At 37.2% G+C, this 16,815-nt stretch overlaps 1 long non-coding RNA gene across 1 annotated transcript; it reads right to left on the minus strand.

Annotated features, from left to right (window-relative positions):
• Positions 1–15,269: 15,269 nt before the first annotated feature.
• Positions 15,270–16,414, minus strand: LOC131685631 (uncharacterized). Its single transcript, XR_009304852.1, has 4 exons — positions 16,160–16,414; positions 15,860–16,101; positions 15,545–15,683; positions 15,270–15,486 (listed from the first exon to the last, which is right to left on the minus strand). It is a non-coding gene; the product is annotated as an uncharacterized LOC131685631 (long non-coding RNA).
• Positions 16,415–16,815: the final 401 nt, after the last annotated feature.

Here is a 16,815-nt window from a genome sequence, read left to right on the forward strand (position 1 = left end):
TCCATTGAAATAAGCTAAACATTATTTCGATAAAACGAATTTTGTATTTCATTTTTCTATCTACAACCGCTAGAAATAATCACCGAACACTTCCAAGTTGTCTGGAAGGAACTTGATAACTTATCAGTGCAAAAATGTTCATTTGTACGAACCTTCTGACTGCAATTTTTCTAAGTTATAACCATCGGATCGATCTGAAAAATATCGGAAAATGAAAAGCGAAATAAATAACTACAAGCAACGGCGTAGCCACGAGAAGGTTTTGGGGTTTACCACCATACAACACCCCCCCCCCCTCCACCACACCCAACAAAAAAAATTGGATTGAAGTTGAAAATCTATTGATTCTGACTGATTTAATTCAATATTACAATAACAATTATCTGATCCGTAGATTGATAACCTGTTGTTGTAGACATCATGAGGACGTTTAATAAATTGTCGGAATGGGGTCCTGATATGTAACTGATCTATTGGTTTTGATTTCACAGTTGTCCAATTGCATCAATATCAAATTCCTGCCTGAAAACATTCCAATAGAAAATTCCAGAGTTCTGTAATCAATCATAATCCTCAGATTTATTTTCAAATTGAGCTCGTTTTTGTAGAGATGTAATGTAATAAGGGTCTTTATTTAATAGGAAGCGAAGTTAAAATTGATTTAATGAAACATAGAACTGCTCACCAAAAAAAAATGCATAACTTTCAACATTTGCTAAAAATGTTTTTGCCTTTCTCATTCACTCTAAAGTTCGTCGAGATCGGAAAATGTCTGTGTGTGTATGTATGTGTGTCTATGTGTGTATGTGGAAAAAAATGTGACCTCTGTTTCTCAGAGATGGCTGGACCGATTTGCACAAAGTTAGTCTCAAATGAAAGGTACATCCTTCCCATCGGCTGCAATTGAATTTTTTTATTGATTGGACTTCCGGTTCCGGGGTTACGAGTTGAAGAGTGCAATCACGCAGCAAATTCCCATATAAACTGAAATGAAAAAATTTCAAAATCAAATTTGTATTTTTGATGCCAAATGAATTTAAAATGCATGAAACATTGAGATGTATGACGAAAATTGACTTTTTTAGACTTTGGTACATTTTTGCCTTTCTCATATAGAAAGGTTATGCAATCACTCTAAAAATCTTCAATTATACCGGCCCGAGGGGGGGTATGCAGTGAGGGGTTGCTACTTTAAAATTAAAACTAGTTTCAAATTTCTTAACAAGTTGAAAATTTTCGGCAAGACCTGGACCTCCCGGATCTTTCTCCATGATCCGCCGCTGGTTTCAAGCGATGTTTCAATATCACATAGTATCTCAAGATCGTGGCTGTCGATCGATTGTATGTATGTGCAAATCGTACTGAACATGTAATATTCATTTCCACCATTGTAATGAAGATAACCAGCCATGGAATCGTAGTCTGGACAAATGAGAAAAGCACAATTGCACCACTAGGTGGATTAAAACAGGTTTATATTTTGGGAATGCGTCGAGTTGAGACGAAAACGTAATATGATTAATAACGAGGATAACACTTTCCGAATGTAGAGAGAAATTTATGAAAAATGACGATTTCCATTCGACTCTAACAGGTTCTGATCAATTTTGATGAGCATTTGATTTTTGTTGTATGACCAATTATATGTATAGGTCAAATGTTTAAAAACAGTAATTTAAGGTCAAGATAGCATCATTTTGAAACCGCCAATTTCGGAGGTTTAGTATCTTCAATGAGTTTTATAAACTTTAAACAGCGCATCATTTGATAAAATAATTTTGACGGTATATCGTCCAAGAAGTATTTGTGGTGAATTTTCTCAGGTTAATATTCACGACTACAATAAAGTCTCAACAAATTCGCTGAAGACACGAACCTTGTTACTATTTTCTGGAAAATAATTCTGCATAATTTTAAAACTTTAAAATTTATGGTTTCGGAATTATGCCGTTTGGACAGTAAGATCGATTTTCACCAAACCCCCACCAAACCGAATTTCTGGCTACGCCGCTGACTTCAAGTAAGTAGAAACAAAGTCGTTCTACACTCGAAAGAAACTTCTTCGAATGCTGAATATCTATTATAATACATTGACACCCCAATTTTATCAGCCAAATATGAATTGCCAAATATGATTTTTTTTATTGCATCGAACTACAACAATTTTTAGGTAGCTGTCAAGGGGTTATTTTATAGACTTCTTCCAAAATTTGGCGAACCTATTCCAATTCGTATACCAATTAATTGGTATACTTAAGGGTTTATATGCAGATAGAAAAATACTGAAGTTTTCAGCTTTTTTCCTACACAATATTACGAAAGCTTATTAAACAATTTTTCCTAATATGTTTGTGAAAATTATAAACTATTTGAAATATTTTAATAGTTTAATTTTTTATTTAACCGTGATTTTTTAATAAATAGTGACCATCGCTTAACAACGTGGTCTATTTTTCATGGCTTGCGGTGAGCACGATCTCTCGAATTGCTGAACTGAAAATTATGGAATAGAAATTAATTTTTAGTGTTCTTTACAGATTTAACTCGCCGCGCAGATAGCTCTGAATTAGACCCGCTGGTGCCCTAAGACGATTTTGCTAGATTTTCAGAGCACTGTGCACCCAGTGCATTAACGCAAGTGACGGAAGGTTATCGAAAAGTTTTGTGAAAATGAAAATGCCAGTAATGATGATAATTTTCCCAAACGGTTCGTTTTCGAGAGGTTTTTATTTGTTCTTTGGCATTAGGATTAGCGATAATAATTCAAATCAAGGATACTACTGGCAAGTCACCTTTAGAAAAAGTCGATGTCGAAGTAAAATTTGGAACTATGCACGCATGCACTTCAGAGATAGCGTGATATCAGGAGCTGCGATTTCATTTCAACGCTTTTTTGTGAAAAGGGCGATACTCCCAAATGTAAACATAAGGCTTTTTTCATACATGCGAATGATTAATAAATAACCTTTTTAGGAAAATTCTGTTTTCCCACCACAATTTAGATATTTTATTAACAGAGCATTAACAATAATTCGATGGTATGTCTATTTTATGGGCCATTTTTTCGCTTTCCTATTGATTTGGTTTGAGATTTCTAGCACTGATGTTGTCCTATGCTGATTTGAGCGATTCTCTGAGTCCTGCCACTATCCCATGTAGTATGTGTTATCAAAAACATCGCGAAGCATCAAGTTCTAAATGTTCTCAAACGATATAATAACCGAAGAGAGTGATAAGAGTTATAAGAAATGTCCCATCACACTGTTAGGTGGATTAAAAGCGTTTTTTTTCTTGAAAGTGCCCAACTTGAATTATCTATCTTGGAACAAAATTTCATCCAAATCAAAAATGGTTTTTTTTGTAAATCGACTTTTAATTTTTAAAATCGATTTTTTTCAGTGTATGGGTCGATGAAGAACTTTTTTAATATTTTTATTCAAAAATTTGACTAACTTTGGGAAAATCACTACTGCAACATTTTTTGTAAGATTTGTCATTTTTAGACTATAGCCATTTGAAAAAACCTATTTTAATCCACCTAGCGGTGCAATTGTGCCTTTCTCAATCATGAATCACGAGAATGTGTGCGTTGTTTATATTCATTAAAAACTTTTAAATGCATATATTACATTTTATTATTATACATCACATGACAATTATATACAGGAAAATATAAATCATATAAACTATAGGAAAAATTAAAAATAGAATTTTTATTTTTGATGTTAAATGTGTTCAAGGTGCATGAAACGTCGAGATTTGATGCAAACTCGAAAAAAAATTTGACGACGATTCACTTTTTTCGATTTTGGCACATTTTTGCCTTTCTCATATAGAAAGGTTATGCAATCACTCTGAAAAACGTCAACCTAATCCCGGAGGGCCAAAATTTTTTTTCGACTCTCATAAGGTTTCTGGATTTTAACAGGGGCGTAGTTGATTGTTTACGGAGAGGGGTTACACCCCCCCCCCTCTATTGTTCACTTCCCTCCTTTAAAAATCTCCTTAAATCACCCCTCAGACCACCACCCCATCCAGCCCTCATACCCCTCCCTTTCAACCCCATCATCTTTAAACCACCACTATATCACAAAGCATACCAATTTAAGCTGGGGAGTCGTTCGTCCATGGGACTTTCGCCCTCCTCACATACCCACCCCCGCATGATAAAATGAGTTAGCAAGCAGATAACATTGATCTAATGCTGATTAGGCTAATGGAGTATTATATTTTTTTATTTCAAGTGTTTCACCGTCAACTCAAGTTCGTGGCTGGCATGCCATTGTGTATAAGTGCAAAGTGTACTAAGAATGTAATGGAATGTCCACAATTATGTTGAACATAAAAAGCCTCCGTGCCATAGTTTAGAGAAATGAGAAAGGCACAATTTCACCGCTAGGTGGATTAAAACAGGTTTTTTGGTTTCATCGGAGTATCGGTTTGTATCACAATTTGCTATGTGATCGCACGCCACAACCTGTAAATCCGGAACCGGAAGTCGGATCGGGATGACATTAAATAGCGATTTACGGGGACGCAATACCTTTCATTTGAGGCCAAGTTTAGTCGAATCGGTCTAGCCATCTCCGAGAAACCGATGTGACTGTTACTCTGAATTTGGATACTTCCGCCGGGGCTTCCGGAACCGATGATGGTGGCCAATGTGGCCAAATAGACTTTGAATGGATGTTAGTGACCTAATACTACAAATCGAAGCAGTTGTGGTCATATTTTGGAAAAATTTTCACCTTTATACATTCATTGCAGAATTTATTAAAATCGACATTTTCTGCGTGTTTTTTTTTTTTAATAATTTTTTTTTGTAAGTAACCCTCCACTCACCCCCGCACCAAAAAGCTCGCACTGAGAGCTCCCTGGTGACGGACACTTACAAATATCTCAGCTAATAATACAAAAATAAAAGTTAATACAAATACATAAAACAAAATACTAAGCTGAGATAATACATTATTTATATTGAATGAAAGGTAAAATCGCTAATTTCTATCTAATGAGCACCCAGTGGAATTTATGATTCCTTTTAAGGGGCTCAATTTAACATTAAAGATACACAACAAGATATTTATACGTTATAGTGACAGTTAAACTAATTATTATGAAATTAAACTATTACTAAAGTTAAGATTAATTAAATATGTTCTAATGATAGGATGATACTTTTTATAAAATGTACTCTGTTATTTTTGTTTTTAAAAATGTCTTAAGTCGTGTATTGAATGTGTTAGTATTTGTTATTTGCTTAAGATCAGCTGGTAGAGCGTTATATATGGTGGGACCATAGTACATGATTCGTCTTTGTCCAAAGCTTGTAGAAGTTCGTGAACGGAGTAATGCATTCGCTTGCCTAGTATTATGTAATCGGTTACCAGTCGAAAAGGAGAGATTATGATGGAATCCTGGCTGAGTGAGAGCTTTATGAACGAAGGTAATCGTTTGCATATCGCGTAGTGCTAATAGTGGCAGAATTCTGTGAGCTGTGTTAGAGAAAAGTCTAACTGTTGAATATAAAGTAGGAAGCTTGAAAATTGTCTTGAGGCATCTATTTTGTATGACTTGAAGCGTTTTCAGCTTAGACTTGCAAGCCTGTCCCCATACGGAGATCAGATACTGTAACTGCGAGTGAATACAGGCATAGTAAAAGTTAAGCAAAACTTTCCTGGGAACGAAACAACTAACCCTTCTCAATGCTCCGGATAATGTTGATACCTTACGAGCAATATGTTTAATTTGGCTATCCCAACACAAAGTGGCATCGAGATATATTCCCAAGTATTTAAAATTGTTAACTCTTTCCAGAGGTTTGCAATTGTAGATAGGGCTAGAGTGGTCCATAATTTTTTTTCTTGGTGAGTGAAAAACCATATATTTGGTTTTCGCCATGTTTAGTGACAGCCGGTTTACATTGAAGAAGTGCATTAACAGCTCTAAATCGTGTTCTATGCAGCTAATAATGGATCCAACATTTTCACACGGGTAGAAAAGTGCGGTGTCGTCAGCGAACATTCTCGGAATGCCTTTCAATTTAAGGTTACCTAGGTCGTTTACGTAGAGAAGAAAAAGCAAAGGTCCAACATTACTACCCTGGGGTACTCCAACATTTATTTGACGACGTGAGCCACAGGCATCTTTTATTTTGACAAATTGCTGTCTGTTGCTCAAATAGCTACGGAAAACATCATTTGCCACACCTCTTATACCGCAATAGTCCAGCTTTTGCAGTAGAATGTCGTGATTGATAGTATCAAACGCTTTTTTTAAGTCCAGAAATAGAGCTCCTACACCCTTTTTTGAGTCAATTTCATTAACAAGGCAATCAACTAGTTCGATAACAGCGGTTGTTGTGCTGCTTCCCTGTCTAAAACCATATTGAAAATTATATAGCACATTGTTTGCATTGAGGAAATCTATTAGTCTTTCGACTAAGAGTTTTTCCAGAACCTTATTAAATATTGACAACGTCGAAATTGGACGATAATTACAGGGATCAGAGGCGTCCCCGGATTTTAAGACAGGAATTACTCTTGCAACCTTCAGACATTCAGGATAAATACCAGTTGAAACAATCATATTAAATGATTGTGCTAAAATGGAAGCAAACGTGAAAGCATTGTTCTTAACAACGTCCACCGGGATGTTATCGGGACCACAGCTTTTGTTCCCATCTAAGTTGCGGATTATTGTGAAAACCTCGTTGACAGAGGCCGGACGCAAGAATATCGAATTTGGAGTACGGTTAATGTTGCTAACTGGATTCGAGTTAGCTTGTACTGGAATGGTACTTGCTAATTCACCTCCGATGTTCGAAAAGTACTCGTTAAATGTTTCACAAACATCCAAGGTACCAGAGATTTCAACTCCATTTACGGACAAACTGATTCTTTCATCTTTCTTCACGCGACCCATGATGATGTTAATATTTCTCCACATTTTCGAATGACAGGTTGTGCTCAACAGGTTGGAATAGTAGGATTTTTTTAACTTTTTTTTCAATTTATCAACCCTTGTAGAAACATGAAGTAGCAGCTCCCGGGCGTGCGCATCATTCGGCCTGTTCCTAACTCTTTTAAGATAGTTAGATTTCATTTGCATCAGCTTCCATAGATCAAAAGACATCCAGGGACAGTACTCATGCTTTACGGTAATGTGTTTGTCACAGGATTTTGTACATTGTAACAGCATGGAATTGAAAGTAGCTGTTATATCCGAGAGACAACCTTCAACATCATTTACATTCACTATTCTATCTACATAGTTATTAAACATGTACCTGAGCTTTTCACGATCGACTATTTTCTTAGTAAGAATTTGCTTTTCTTTCCCCACACTGAGTTTGACTGATGAGACGATTTGAAGATGATCGCTTACATCAGTAAAGATTGTATCATTTCGTATACGAAAAGCTACATCTGACTTGCACACAAAATGATCAAGAATATTATTACTTGCCGGACGCGTCGGAAATGTGTTAGTACATATAAACCCGTATGATTCAAGCAGATTTCTGTTCGAATTAGACAGCATCGATTCCAGCAGATCATGGAATTTCGTAAAGTCAAAGGACGGAGGTCTGTAGATACCTATCAAGTCGAAACAGTAACCGTCGAGAGTCAATTCCGCATGTATGTAGTGCAAGCCTTCCGATACATCATTTCTAATTATTTTTTTTTTAATTTTATCACTGACGAACATTGCCAGTCCTCCATGGGAAGTGTCTCTACTGGAGAAGATAGCGTTATAACCAGGAATGTTATAGAAGGAAGTATTATCATGCTTTATCCACGTTTCACCTATGATAATAACGTCCACATCTACTTTACAATGGTCCAAAAAATACAAAACGTTATCGAATTTGCCTAGATCATTCATCCCTCTTATATTCCATTGAGCTATGCGAAGAAAGTTATCATTTTTATCGGTTTGGTCATTGAAATCATCTATGCTGTTATGAAAGAAATTTTTTAAATTAGCCATTGAGAGTTCTAATGATTCCTATTTCTACCAAAACGATCGAGATTTTTCTGATGATGCTTCATTTCCGTGTTTGTGACTCCTCACCTTTCTTTCTTTTGGGAGAGGGAGAAGAGATTGACAAGTTCCTGTAATGCTTTATGAAACGGCTTAAATCTTCCCTATTTTTGATTACCTCAGGCTTAGAATTTTCGTCCTTCTTGACAAGAACGATCCCAGTTTTTCCCGACCAGACATATTTTATGTTAAGTACCTCTTGTACCTCTCTCAGCTCCTTAAGAAGCTCCAGGGATAGAGGTGTTAATTCATCCCGAATTGAAACAGTTGTAGCTCTACCATTCAACGAAAAAGTTGGGTCGATTGCCGTAGATAACAGCTTTTTAAAAGATTTCTTTTTATTGAGAACTTCCTGTTTAATTTCTGCGCTTTTAAAAATAACTCTAATTGGGACTAACGGATTTGCTGATTTCGTGTTCTTAAAAATTCTCTCCGAAGACGCGATACAATTTGCATCCATATTCAAACCTAGAGCTGCAATGGTTTTTGTTACCACTATCGATGTGTTCTCATTCGCACTAGCTGGTATCCCAAAAAGCATTGCATTGTTCTGGGTTTCTATTTTATTGATTTTGTCAACATTTAGTTCAAGTTTATGCACTTGTTCGGTCAATTTCGCGTTAGATTGTTTTAGTGCACATATTTCGTGCTTCATAGAATCATTTTCAGCTTTCAAATCACTAAAATCTGAAACGATTACATCAAATTTGGATGATAAGAAATCTTGGGATGTCTCAATTGCTGTTGTAATCTGCTTGACTTCCCTTTTAACACATTCAATTTCACTGGTTACCGCTTCAGCAACGGTTTTCCTCAGTTCTGTGGCAAGAGTAGAGACCATTGAAGAATTTAGGTTTTGTATTTCGATAATTCTCTGATAAGTAGTTGCACAATCAGCTGAGCAAAAGTAGGTCGTCTCACGGATACGCCTTACTGCGTTTCCTATAATGTTACGACACTTGAAGTGTGCACTAGAAAAGCAGTAAACACACGTTACAACTTTGTTTGGGTCGGTCTCCCTTTTTTTACATACAGTGCAAAGAAATTCTTCGTCTGACATGATTGCCCTATTAGAAAAAAAGAGTACTCACCCTGTACCGAAATCTAACGGGCCGCGATGATGCTGCGTTCTAACGTCATGCAAAGCAGGGATCCCTTCGAGCAGCTCACAATCAGCAGTAAACAATTAACGCAACGTTAGTTAGGCACTGTTTGTCAACATACGAACGCGGGTCACCATAGGTGATTAAACACTACAACACTGATACGAATCGCAGAACAGATGTGTGCCAAACGATGTACTAAAGGTTTTCGCCCTTGTTTCTACTGCTGGCGAAACGTTACCTCTCTAACCAGAACACCCCAGATTGCACTCAAACTATTAGTTGTATAGCTGTGTACAACTGAATAGCCCTATCAAAGATGATAACACCACTGCGTTCACACAACTTCCGTGCTAGTGGGCCGAGCAGTGTACTAAAAGAAAAAGCTTACCCTCGTTCCTACCGCTTCAGCTAATAATTATCTCCACAACCAGAGCAGCTCAGGCTGCACCCAGACTATTGGTTGTATAGCTGTGTACAACTAAGTAGCCCTATCATAGACAACAATACCACACGCTCAAACGAACGAATCACACCGTGCTGGATAGGTAGATTGTATGAAATCGAAACCGATTCAAATACTTAAGCTTGCTCTCCGCGGGACGAGATCACCACAGATTTGCCCAGACACTAGAAACACACCAACAACAGCAACACAAATTACCGCCAGATCTCAATACAAGCGAAAGTCCTATAATTAACAGCACTCACAGCAACGAGATATTTCTAATGGCTTCTAATATCCTCCGAATCTGATAACTCAAAATGCCAATTATTTTGCAAAAAACAACACCAGATCGTATGCACTTGAACAATATATAATTACAATCACGCTTATAATAATAAATTTCGCTTGATATAAACAAAACTCTTCGAATTAACATTAAAATTGCGTTTTATTCGAGAGCGGAAAAAAAACACGTATCAACCACTACCAACCACTACTGTTCGTACTCATCACCCTGTAATTCCGGAACCGGAAGTCGGATCCATTAGAAATTCAATAGCAGCCTATGGGAACATTGCACCTTTCATTTGAGACTAAGTTTGTCAAAATCGGTTCAGCCATCTCTGAGAAAAACGAGTGACATTTTTGGTCACATACACACACACATACATACATACACACACAGACATTTGCCGAACTCGACGAACTGAATCGAATGGTATATGTCACTCGGCCCTCCGGGCCTCCGTTAAAAAGTCGGTTTTCAGAGCAATTGCAATACCTTTCTATTGAGAAAGGCAAAAAATGGTGAAAAAAAGTTTGATCCTTTTCAAAAAACAGTCTAGATCATTTTTGGAAAAACAAAGTATGTAAAGTGGTTTTTTGTGACAAAGTTTGCCTGTACTGAAAGTTTCATAAAAATCTAAGAGGGTACTGCCAACATTTGTTCGAGTTGGCTCGAAATTCGTCGCCTGGAAATTCACAAGTGGATAGATTCTCTGCCGTGGGCTATCCGACGGCATCGTGGACAGCTAAATGTAACTGTAGTAGGCTATGATTTGTAGAGAAAATAAAGATTCATTGTCTTCACTATAACGAATCGGTAAGGAAGTGTTTTCTGCATTGGCAACGTGGATTGAATAATTTCAAATTGAAGAAACTCGTGGAATAAAAGCGAACTTCAAAATGTCGGTGGTACGTATTTCCTCATTTAGTAAAAGAGTTCATTTTTTCATGGCAATTTTAAACATGCGGTCCTAGCATGGAGATCATGTGATTTTCTAATTTGCTAATGAATAAATAAGAGTCAAGTTGAAATGTGAAAGTGTAGTGAACTGAACGTTCAGGTCCGCTCGGAATAATGTAATAGAAAGAACAGTCCAAGTCTTGGATATAGAATCGTAGGGTTTAATCCAGCCCGTTTCCAGTATTTGAACTGTGAAGAGTTCACGAGAATATAGGATTTTTTAATTAATCAGTCTATTCTCTGGATAGAAACGCAGGGATTCATTCTAGTTCGTTTCTGGTTTTTGAGCTGCGTCAAGCTCGCTCACATGAATATAGGAATTTTGTCTAAATTCAGTCTATTCTCTGGAGAAACGTAGGGATCAATTCCAGTCCGTTTCTGATATTAAATAGAAGAGATTACATAACGTTTTCTCTGTCTGTTAGGTATAGTTGCCACGGAAAAATGAAAGCTTGTTTGCTATCACCATGGCAACAGAATAACATTGAACTGTATACTGACGTATGAAATTCAGTTTCCGCTCAATTATACGATTCCGTCCTTCTGCGAAAACGGTGATGGACCGACAAGCACGCGTTAGCATATGTGGAAGGACCAGTTTGTCGCTTATTTAGCTATGAAGGGAGTAGAAGATCACGGCGAAAAATATAGACCGCTCATGTGTTTCGGAGGCCCGGATGTTCGGAAGGTGGTTCAAAATGTATCAGCTAGTGACACCAACATTCTAGATAACGAATATCGTCTGGCTATGGAAGTATGCCCCTATGATGTCTATGCGTTACGAAAGGTTTATATTTCGACAAATGATATTCAAACCTCACGAAAAGCTCGATCAAGGTTCTATATGTAATTATAGAGATCAATTGGAAAACATGATCATGGACCAGATTGTGTTTGCTACTCACGCAGATGATACATTACGAGCCAAGTATTTGGAAACAGATATGTCTCTTGATGAATTTCTCAAGGTTGGTCGAACGTATGGGACAGTTAAAGCGCAGGTTCAGGAATTACAGAATAAATCTTCTGAAACGATTGAAGTGAATGTAGCCAAACATGATAGCAACGCTTTAAAGAAGAGGAAACAAACTTGCAAGAAATCCTTAGGAAACCACTGGACAAACGATAGGGAATGTCCGGCTCGTTGCAATAAATGTAGAAAAATAGGTCATTACGCATGATGCTGTAACCGTTTGTTCAAGCAGGACTCCAGGACAGATAACACGATGAAGAGAGTGGCAGGTGGTAATAGAATTGGTCCCGACAGTGACCAGGCAGCAATGAAACCCAAATTTGTGCGAGTAGTTGATGATGTCACGAATAACGTTGAGATACGTGAACTATTTCACTTGGACGGAAAGCGCACTGTGACTGTTGAGTTAGGAGGAGTGATTCTTAACTTTGTTATCGACACAGGGGCAGATGAGGATGTTCTAAGCGTAAATGATTGGAAAACTTTGAAGAAAACGGGATTCAGAGCATACGATATTAGAAAGGGTAGCGACAAGACGTTCCGCGCATATGGCTCAAATAAGCCTTTAACTGTCTTAGGTGAGCTGGATGCTGAGGCAGTAATCGGCAAGGAAAGTTGTAAGACTACGTTTTTTGTGATAGAAGATGGAAAATGCTCGTTACTTTCTGGAAAAACCGCGGAGAAACTAAAGGTAGTGAAATTTTTGCGTATGATGTCACCTTCAATTAAAGGTAAGAGTCACATGTTTTAACATGTAATTATAAACTCGTTATTTAAATATACGATACTTGCATTGGCAGATATGTGTGCTCCCGATCAGAATGAAATAACAAGATTATAACAGAACACAATTTTTGCCACATATTGTGTTATATATTAGGTCTCGTTAGTAGTTAAAATAACTGAAATTTATAACAAGTAACAAAGCGAGTTATAGTTTTGAAATATTTCTGTTATGTGTTTCTGATCGGGCTTGTATAAAGATTGACAAATCCATTCCATCAGTTAGACAAGCATTTCGTAGGATTCCCATTCCTTTAGAAGAACTAACCCTTCTTAAATTGAAAGAATTAGTAAATCTAGACATAATAGAGAGAGTCTATGATGCTTCTGAATGGGTCTCTCCTATGATGGTGAAGAGGAAAAGTCACGATGATGTAAGAATCATCATAGACCTTCGTGAGGCTAATAAAGCCGTAGTTCGTGAAGTTCACCCGCTTCCAACCATGGAACAGATGGCCAGTCGGCTAAGAGGAAGCAAGATGTTTTCAAAATTTGACATCAAGCAAGCTTTTCACCAACTAATCCTTCATGAAAACTGTCGCTACATTACAACATTCATCTCCCAATTGGGATTGATGCGCTATAAACGTCTAGTGTTTGGGCTATCCGCACCAGAATTGTTTCAAAAATGCATGGAGACAATACTCGGAGATTTCCCATGGGTAATTGTTTTTATTGGTGATATTCTAATCTATGCCCCAGACGTAAAAACATTGAAACTCAGAACAAATCTGGTGAAAAGCCGATTGCTAGAACGAAATGTGGTTCTGAATGAAGCAAAGACATTGGAATGCGTCTCAGAGATTGATTTCCTCGGATTCCATCTGTCAAAGGAAGGTGTTAGTGTATCGCATGAAAAGCTCGAAGCCATTCAAAAATTTCGCCAACCACGCTCAGCAGAGGAAGTTCGGAGTTTTCTTGGATTGGTGACCATCGTAAACCGCTACATATCGAATTTATCAACCGTTTCACATACATTATATAAGCTTACTGAAAAAGGTGCACACTTTTTTCGGACAGATGAACACCAAAAGGCGTTTGAAGCTTTGAAAACTCGTTTATCCAAAAACGAGACATTAGCGTATTTTGATCCTGATTTAGAAACGTTTGTGATTGCTGATGCTAGCCCATTTGGTTTGGGAGCAGTTCTGTTTCAGAAAGCTACTGATGGGAATTTCAAAATCATTAGCTATGCTTCGAAAACTCTTTCCGAGGTTGAACACCGGTACGCCCAAACTGAGCGGGAAGCACTAGCACTTGTCTGGGCACCAGAAAAATTCCACTACTATTTATACGGAAAGTTCTTTTGGGTAATAACGGACCATAAACCGTTGGTAGCAATTTTTGGCGAACGTTCCAAGACTTGTGCGAGGATAGAAAGGTGGAGATTACGTTTAATGTCATATGACTATAAAGTAATATATAGTCCTGGAAAGAATAACATAGCTGATCCTCTGTCTAGGTTATGCCAAAATGGCTATCCTTGTAGCAAAAGTTTTGATGAAGAATCAGAACGAATAGTAAGACTGGTTTCTTATGACTCATGCTCAATTGCTATGCCAATAACACAAATTGTTGAGGACACCAAAGAAGATATTGAACTTATGGAGTTAATTAAGTGGATGTCATATCCACCAAAAAGATGGCCAAAACCTTTATATAGATACAAATTAATAGCAAACGATCTTTCAACTGACGGTCAAATTGTTCTTAAGAACAAGAAAATTGTGATACCAAGATCACTACAGTCTAAGATTTTAAAACTAGCTCATGAACCACATCTTGGTGGAGAAGCTATGTTTAAGAGCCAAAGTTTGGTGGACTCGCATTGATCGAATGGTTGAAGAATACATTGAAACATGTGGTGGCTGCTTATTAGTATCTGAACCAACAGTAGGACCAGTGAATAGGTCACCCTTACCGAAGGCTCCATGGAAAAAATTAACACTTCATTTTACCGAAATTTTAAATGGCATACATTTACTAGTCGTAGTTGATTATTTTTCGCGGTAACGCTTCGAAAATGAGTGTATTATTTTCAATAGAATTCGATCACAGTTATTTTTCAGTTATCCCGAAGTTGCGATTATGACATCTACAACTGCTAAAGTAACAATTTTACAATTACGTATAATTTTTGGTTTCCCGGAACAGCTGGTATGTGATAACGGACCACCTTTTGCATTTGAAGAATTCACAAAATTTAGCGACGTGTCTGTCCAGATAACCAAGGGTCGTATAAGTAGGACCAACCTAAATCGCAATAAAGACCAATATATATCAGAATCGTATAATGGTATGCAACATGTACAAGCAATATACATTTTTCGTCTTAACTAATGTGACACGATGACACACATACGACAGCCATATAGTTGTGCAGAGTAAGTCATAACCTGACAAACAGTATCGTAAATGATACAGAAATGAGGCTTAGTTACGACAATATACGAGCTTATTTATATATTTTTAAAAATCACCATATTTTGTTCTGGAAGAATCGTAATGCATGTAATTGTCGTTAATTGATTTAGGTATATAAAGTACTCTAGCGTTTTTATTTGATCCTTGATGATTACGGTTAATTTGGGACAAAATGAGAGGTATTATTAAACATAACAAATTAGTTAAAGTTGGAAATCTTTATTCGTCAACTGAGCGTTCCATGCCATAAGTTCATTTTCGTCTGTTATGAGTGTATGATTTTCCGCCAGGGTTTCTTCATTAGCACTTGCTAGAGTCGACCTATCTCCCAATTCAAAAAGAGGTGTAAGCCGGGCAAAATTCTCCCAGAAGCTTCTTTCAACAGTAGCTTCGATTGTTGTTTGAACGAGTTTGTTGAGTTCATGCTACAATGAATCCATACGATCGAAAAATGTTGAAGTTGCTAGAAGTAAACAAACCATTAATGAACCGATTGAAGAGATATTCATTGAGATATATACCTGCGAATTCCGTCGTGCCATCAGCGTAGTAAATCCCACCGTTAGCAGTGTACACCTGTTCTAAAACATGTATCTGGTCAGCACCTACAGTATCAATTAAAATTGGATGTTTCTTCCCCAGGATTGGCCTTAAGTTCCGCTGAAAGAATATCTTATTAGGTAATAACTGAATGCACAAAATATATTAATCTATGTAGAGGGAACAAAGTGCTGTTAGAATTGGTGAGAACATCCTCTCATTCTTGCATACGGTAGGTCATTTGCTTTTGGCAATACAATCGAACGCAATTCAATATACTTTATAGTAATACTTACATATGTATGTGTTGCTGTAAATTATGTCACTCGGGTTTGTTAGTGGAAATTCCTGGGCGTTTTGGTCATAACTAGCTTTCGGTGCATCGTTTACTGTTGCATTGAGAGAACAATGATCCGAAATTGATCGCCTTGAAGTTTTCTGCTTCGTTTGTTGGACCAGTTGTGCCGACTTCGTTCGGCTGCCAGATGCGACCTCTGGAAAACGTTTGTTTTCCGTTTGTTTGTTGTTGAGAAGCCAACTAAAAGTTATTTAACTTTACTCACCTTCAAAGAACTTATTGTAATCTTTTGAATTACCTGGTTTACTTTTCTTAGCAGGCTTAAGAAATTTCTTTTTTCCATCCACATCTGACACATCCTATTGAGCCAGCGCCTCTGCAACAGCCTCTGCACTCGTCAGATTTTTGAATCTTCTCGACACAATGACAGGAATCTTTTCTGTAGTACCGTTATATTTAGCTTCCTGAGTCCTGAGCTCTTCAATCTTGTCATTTGCCAAAAGGTTCGGCCACATAAGAACATCATTTTTTACCCAGCAGACTGGAACAACCAACACCTGAAACTGCTGCTTTTCTATGAATTACACAACTACGACCATCTAAGAGAATTGAAAGAAAGATTATTTTTAATTATGAGAAAGCGAATGTTCATGATTTTCAACACTTACAATGTAATTGTTTTACAAATTTACTCGGTTGCTTTCAGTTGACTTGTTGTTGACATTTGCATTCGTACGTCACTGTGCACGATGAGAATATACGAGTCTGTTTCAACCTCTGTGTATGAACATAATCGCATATCAATAAATGAGTAGGGGAGACTGAGGAGACTCGATCCCCGGGGAGACTTGATCCCATCATTGTAACTCAAAGGCGGATCAGAATACATTAATCGAATATACTAGAAATTTGCGTAGTTTTATCTAAACAAAACACAAAACACAAAAAAATAAA

Source organism: Topomyia yanbarensis, chromosome 2 (assembly GCF_030247195.1).
Source record: "Topomyia yanbarensis strain Yona2022 chromosome 2, ASM3024719v1, whole genome shotgun sequence".
Taxonomy (NCBI): Eukaryota; Metazoa; Arthropoda; class Insecta; order Diptera; family Culicidae; genus Topomyia; species Topomyia yanbarensis.